The sequence below is a fragment of the Giraffa tippelskirchi genome, chromosome 3 (assembly GCF_054371585.1).
Source record: "Giraffa tippelskirchi isolate mGirTip1 chromosome 3, T2T-mGirTip1v1.2.pri, whole genome shotgun sequence".
Lineage (NCBI taxonomy): Eukaryota > Metazoa > Chordata > Mammalia > Artiodactyla > Giraffidae > Giraffa > Giraffa tippelskirchi.
This window is the reverse complement of record NC_137277.1, coordinates 1928721-1935427: the sequence shown is the minus strand read 5'-3', so window position 1 is coordinate 1935427 and position 6707 is coordinate 1928721. Positions and strand designations below refer to the sequence as shown.

The following is a 6707-nucleotide window of genomic DNA, read 5'->3' as shown; positions in this document are numbered from 1 at the left end:
GGAGTGGGTTGCCATTTCCTTCTCCAGGGAATCTTCCAGACCCAGGGGGTGAACCTGGGTCTCCCGCATTGCAGGTGGATTCTTTACCTTCTGAACCACCAGGGAAGCCCACTCGGCTAGACTCCAATATGAAATAAAAAGTTTAAAAAATAAAGAAATAAAAAATAAAAGAAGTTTCCCTTTAGAGAAACAACTCCCAGTTGTCCAGAGAAAGGGTTTTGTACTTGTCCATTGTCCATAGACAGAGGAGCCTGGCAGGCCGCAGTCCATAGGGTCACAAAGAGTCAGACGCGACAGAACACCTTAGCCCACACACACGTCTAATTTTTCGATTCATAAACTGATGCATGAATTTGTCTATTATCTCTACATCTACTTACGTTGTGAACCGGTCTAGGGCTCATGCACAGCCCTAGACCGGTTCACAACATAAGTTGTTTAGGGAGACCACGACAGCTGCTGAAGAAGTTGAGGGTGGGGAAGGTCTAGCTACTCTCTCGTAAGCTCCCTGTCAGGGTGTAAGGAAAAACAACCTCAGGCCGAATTCTTCCCACAACATGGACATTTATTCAACAAATGTTTCTTGGCAAGCAGACACAAAATAGTTCATGCAATCAGTTCTGTAGACATAAATGAAGCCCCAGCTTTTCATCTCTCGGGCCTGATGAACAGTTCATTTATTAGAAAGGTTTGGTCAATACAGACACAGCTCTAGAAGCAGGATTCAGCTCTCTCCGTTGGACTCAGGCCACTGGGAATGTTCCAGTGTCAGAAGCTGAACACGAAATTACTCACTCTGAGAGGACGGGCGACAGCCTTGCGAGACTTTCATAGCCTGGTCTTGGAAGATAAGGGGATCTTCAAAGCACTTTGCTGTTGTCATTATTTAGTTGCTCAGTTGTGTCCAATTCTTTGCCACCCCATGGACTGTAGCCCACCAGGCTCCTCTGTCCATGGGATTTCTCCAGGCAAGAATACTGGAGTGAGTTGCCATTTCCTTCTCCTCAGGATCTTCCCGACCCCAGGGGTCAAACCCTCATCTGTATCTCCTGCATTGCAGACAGATTCTTTACCGCTGAGCCATCAAGACAAGGGTGCTTATATGCATATACATCGGCATTAAGAAATGGATTCCTTTATAAAGGAACTAGTTGGTTGAGTTTGGATTTGAGTTGTCTGAAGTAAAAGTTCTAAGCAGTCTCTTCTCTTCTCTTGACAAACATGAGCACTTATTTGTATTTTTTTTTAGCAAGACTCAAATAGGCCTTGATGTAGGGCTGGCAGGTTGAAACATTATGATTCCATCCATCATGTTCATAATTCATGCATTTGCATCTCTAAGGAACCAGATCAGAATAAACAAACTCCTGGCACTTTCTCAAATTTTGTCTCTGTCATCTATCTCTTAATAACTTCCAGAAGAGGCGGTGGAAAAAAGAAGCAGCGGTTCACCCGGGGTCAGCTTCCAAGTGACTGAGTGATGCTAGCGTCAGAATCGTTCTTCACAGACATCTTCAGAAGAGAGAGGCGTGTGGGCATTTTAGGAGTAATCCCCTTATCCTGAAAGGATGCGAGACACTCCACAGAGACGCTTACAATCCAGCGCTTTGGATTCTCCTTTCTTTTTTGCCTTTGCTGCTTACTCTTGTTAGGAAGGCACCCCAGCTTGTTCCACTGAAGTGAATGTCCGCATGGCCTTTGGAATAACAGGACTCAGAAGTATGTCTGTATCATCTCTTGTGGGGAAACTAGGAAGAGTGGCCCTGGGGAATTATTTGCTGCCCCAGATGTTCTCTTCTCACAGGTCTGGTTGCCCAGTTGCTTTTTTTTACAGATGAGAGATTAGCCAGTAGGAAGAGCAAAGTGAACGTGAAAGTGAAAGTCGGTCAGTCGTGTCTGACTCTTTGTGACCCCATGGACTATACAGTCCATGGTATTCTCCAGGCAAGAATACTGGAGTGGGTAGCCTATCCCTTCTCTGTCAGATCTTCCCGACCCAGGAATCGAACCGGGGTCTCCTACATTGCAGGCAGATTCTTTACTAGCTGAGCAACCAGGGAAACCTAGGAAGAGCAAAGCTCTAGCTTTGCAAAGGTGAAGATTCTAGGGCAAAACTGCAAACCAGTCAAGTGTAGAGGTAGAATTAGGAACCTGAATGGAATTCTGATCATCTATGACTCCTCCTCACTCCTAAGAGGAGTCCAGGATATTGTGGTTTCTCCTGGAAGCAAATAAGACAAGGTCCAAAGAATAATCCAGAGGCAAAGTCTGCTGTTGCTGCTGCTGCTGCTGCTGCTGCTGCTGCTAAGTCACTTCTGTCGTGTCCAGCTCTGTGCAACCCCATAGACGGCAGCCCACCAGGCTCCTCCGTCCCTGGGATTCTCCAGGCAAGAATATTGGAGTGGGTTGCCATTTCCTTCTCCAATGCATGCATGCATGCTAAGTCGCTTCAGTTGTATCTGGCTCTGTGCGACCCTATGGACGGCAGCCCACCAGGCTCCTCTGTCCACAGGATTCTCTAGGCAAGAATACTGGAGTGGGTGCCAAGTCTGCTGAAAGTGGCTAAATGCAGAGCTCCATAGAAAACCACACAGTTTTAGGGCATATGCAAGAGAAAAAGCTACCAGGACTTCCCAAGTGGTCCAGTGGTTAAGACTTTGAGCTACCAGTGCAGGGGAATCAGGTTCCATCCCTGGTGGGGAACTAAGATCCCACGTTCTGTGTAGTGAGGCCAAAAAACAAAAAAAGCTATCAGACTTGCTACCATTTATTGGGGAAATCAAGTCTATTCACATGGTGAAATGTTATAGGAAGAACACAGAGTAACACGCCAATGGGAGAAAGAAAACCAGCCATAAATGCTGAAGGTACAAGTGGTGAAAGAATAATCAGAATTGGAAGGGGACTGTTTCCTGCAAAAAAAAAAAAAAAAAAAGAATTTGTTTTTATATCAGGGAACCCCCCATCTTCATTAGCAATATTGATTTGATGACAGTTATATATTAAAAAAATTAGGGCTTCCCCAACAGCTCAGTGGTAAAGTACGCACCTGCCAATGCAAGAGATGCATGCAGGAGATGGGGGTTCAGTTCCTGGGTTGGGAAGAGCCCCTGGAGAAGGAAATGCAACCCACTCCAGTACTCTTGCCTGGAGAATCCCATGGACAGAGGAGTCTGACGGGCTACAGTCCATGGGGTCACAAAGAGGCGGACACAATTGAACACACACATACATATATTAAAATTAATTAGTTTCAGCCCAGAAACAAAAGCATGGATATGTGGGCATATAGAGGCAGATGTGGCATTGCCAAAGTGAAGGGGGAAAGACACAGTATTTAATCATTGTGCTGAGATTTCCCATTTTGTGAAAGGAGTTAGATCTCTCCCCCACACACAAAAATGAATCCCAGCTGGATTAAATAATCAGAGACAAACCACAAGTTATAAAAGAATTAGAAAAAATAGACAAAATATTTTTGTAGCTTTAAGGATAAGGAAGACTTCACAAAGAAGACACAAAACTGAGAAGGTCAAAATGAGAGACTCTGACCGACCTGACAGCACCACCAACATGGGAAACTCACACACGGGAGGCGTCCCAGAGTCAAAGACGCCGACAGAGTCAGAACCAGCAAAGAGAAAGCGGCAGCATCCAGAATGCGGTGTTCATTACAAATCGACAAGCGATGGGGAACACGGCACAGAAAACCAGCAGTCAGTGAGACCGGGGGAAGGGCGAGAACCGACAGCAGGAAAGGAACCCAAATCACGAGCACACACAAAAATAGGCTCAACTTCCTCTAAACGCTAGAAGGACAAAAATGGTCACAGCAGGTGTTTTTATAATATTGATGATATCCACTGCTGGCAAAAAGGCAAGATCAAAGACACTGCCACACACTGTTGATACGATTCTAACCCCATAAATATTAACTCATTAATGCCCACATCCCTGGAATCAGAAAGTCCATTTCTAACAGTCTATCCTCCGAAAATATCAGTACTACCAAAAAAAAGGTCACTTAAAAGAAATTATGCAGTTTCCAGTTACCAAGATATAGACGCAACTTAAGTGTCCATCAACAGATGAACAAATAAAGAAGATGTGGTATATACATGGGCTTTCCAGGCGGCACTAGTGGTGAAGAACCTGTCTGCCAATGCAGGAGATGTGAGAGATGAGGGTTCGAGCCCTGGGTTGGGAAGATCCCATGGAGGAGGCCATGGAAACCCACTCCAGTATTCTTGCCTGGAGAATCCCAGGGACAGAGGAGCCTGGCGGGCTATATAGTCCACAGGGTCACAAAGAGTCAGACGCAACTGAAGTGACTTAGCACACACACATGCACACACACATACACGGACAATAGCACACTACTCAGCTATAAAAAAGAACAATTTTTTTCCATTTGCAGCGACATGGATGGATTTAAAGGGCATTATGCTAAGTGAAATACGTCAGGCAGAGAAAGACAAGTACTTTACGATATCATTTAAATGTGGAATCTAATAAATACAGCAAACTAGTGAATATAACAAAAAAGAAGCAGATTCACAGATACAGAAAGCAAACTAGTAGTTACCAGCAGATTGGGGGAGGGGAAACCTAGGGATGGGGAGAGGGGACAAACAATCGGGTACAAGACAGGCCCAAGGCTGTACTGTTCAACATGGGGAATACGATCAATATTGTGAAGTAACTAAATAAGTGTAATCTTTAAAAATTGCATAAAAAGTTTAAATTAAAAAAGAATTTTAAAAAATTAGAAACATCCAAAGGTAGAATTCTTGGTCAACGGGTAGGAAGATTTTTAAGTCCTCTATTTTAAACTGGCCTATTTCAAAAAACACTCTGTCCATGTTCTACACGGGGCTCAGGATAAAAATAATTAAACTACCTTGTAATTATTCGTTCAGTGATATTAGAGTTCTACTGTGTTTTGTAAGCCATGCCCAGCCTGGGGCTGACGGTCATTATGGAATAAGCAAAACTTTCCCAGCCTTGATCAAACACCAAATTCTAATGAAAGAAATAACTTCAGCTATTTATGAGAGTATGAGACTTAATCCTAAGGGAAATAAACTCTGAATATTCACTGGAAGGACTGATGCCGAAGCTGAAAGTCCAAAACTTTGGTCACCAGATATGAAGAGTTGACTCACTGGAAAAGACCCTGATGCTGGGAAAGATTGAGGGCAGGAGGAGAAGGGACGGCAGAGGATGAGATGGTTGGATGGCATCACCGACTAAATGCACATGGGTTTGAGCAAGCTCCAGGAGATAGTGAAGGACAGGGAGGCTTGGCGTGCTGCAGTCCGTGGGGTCGCAAAGAGTCAGACACGACTTAGGGATGGAACAACAACTTGAGACTCCCAGAAGGACCACGCTTTGTCTAATGAAGATGAAATTAAACTAGGAACTGGAGAACTGGATGACTTGAGTCAAGTCCCCTTGTTGTTGAGTCGCTAAGTCAGACCCGACGCTTCTGTGACTCCATGGACTGCAGCCCGCCAGGCTGCCCTACCCATGGGATTTCCCAGGCAAGAACCCTGGAGCGGGTTGCCATCTCCTCCTCCATTTCCAAGTCACCTTAAGCAAGCTATTTCACCTCCCTGACCTCCAATGAACACGTTTGCAGAATGAGGATAATAACATCCTTCCTTCTGAAGGATTCCTGTGAGGATTCATGACATGAACTAGGAGATTGAGCTCTATGGAGACCTGGAGTATTATCAGGACCAAGTCTCTTGTGCAATAAAGTGAAAACTGAAAGATACGCATGACAGCTCGCTGCTTCCTTTCAGGAAATGGTCTCTTCTAACTCTTAGAAACACTGAGGGTTTACCCCATCCTTGGAACCCGTGTGTCAGCAGCGCCAAGAGTGAGCAGAAGGGACAACCCGCCCTGAGCTCTCAGGAACCAGGATTAAGCTTCAGGAGAAGAGGCAAGCGCTTGTTGCTTTGTTTCAGCCTCAGGCTGGGGTTCTGACATACATCTCGTCACCTCCTGAGTTCGTGTGTTGGATGCTTGAGCAGGGTGGGTCCGGAAACCCAGGACGTGTCCTCGAGTCCCCCTGCAAAGCCATGAACGCCTGGGACCCAGCTGGGCGTGGTGGCCTCAGCACCGGTCACAGGGAGAGAAAGGGCTGGCTGCCCAGGCTGCTCCAATCAGAGCATCCCTTCCAGACTCTTGCAAAAGGTCAGCCTCTCTGTTGACCAAGGCTGTTAACTTTAACCCTGAAACGGCACAGCAACCTGGCCCTGCCTCACCTCGGAGGGTTTACAGCAGAGGTGAAACCAAACTCACAACCTGTTCCGTGGCTCTGGCCCCGGCCTTCATCTCTCTGTGTCTCTCCCTCTCCCTCCCTCTCCATCTCTCTGACCAATCTCTTGATAAACATGCACATAAACAGGGGCAGAGAAAGTCACAAAACGTTCATACTTGTTATTAACAATTTTCCCCCACCACTGCGCAAGTTGAAAAAGCAGTAACAGTAGTAAGCTTTCTCATCCATACCTCCCGCTCTCCACCAGCGGTTGATATCTTATAAGCCAGCAAAACAAGCTTGTGGCTGGACAAAAACAGCACACCGAACACAGACAGACTGTTGCCCAGGTCAGAGTTCCCCTGGAAGCAATAGAGGACTCTGTGCGGCTTCTCCGGGCACCAGTGCAAATTTCTGTGGCAGCGAACACATGAGCAGA

At 45.9% G+C, this 6707-nt stretch overlaps 1 long non-coding RNA gene across 1 annotated transcript; it reads right to left on the bottom strand.

Annotated features, from left to right (window-relative positions):
* Positions 1-547: 547 nt before the first annotated feature.
* On the bottom strand, positions 548-3694 carry LOC145542307 (uncharacterized). Its single transcript, XR_014079756.1, has 2 exons — positions 3557-3694; positions 548-2912 (listed from the first exon to the last, which is right to left on the bottom strand). It is a non-coding gene; the product is annotated as an uncharacterized LOC145542307 (long non-coding RNA).
* Between the last annotated feature and the right edge of the window lie 3013 nt (positions 3695-6707).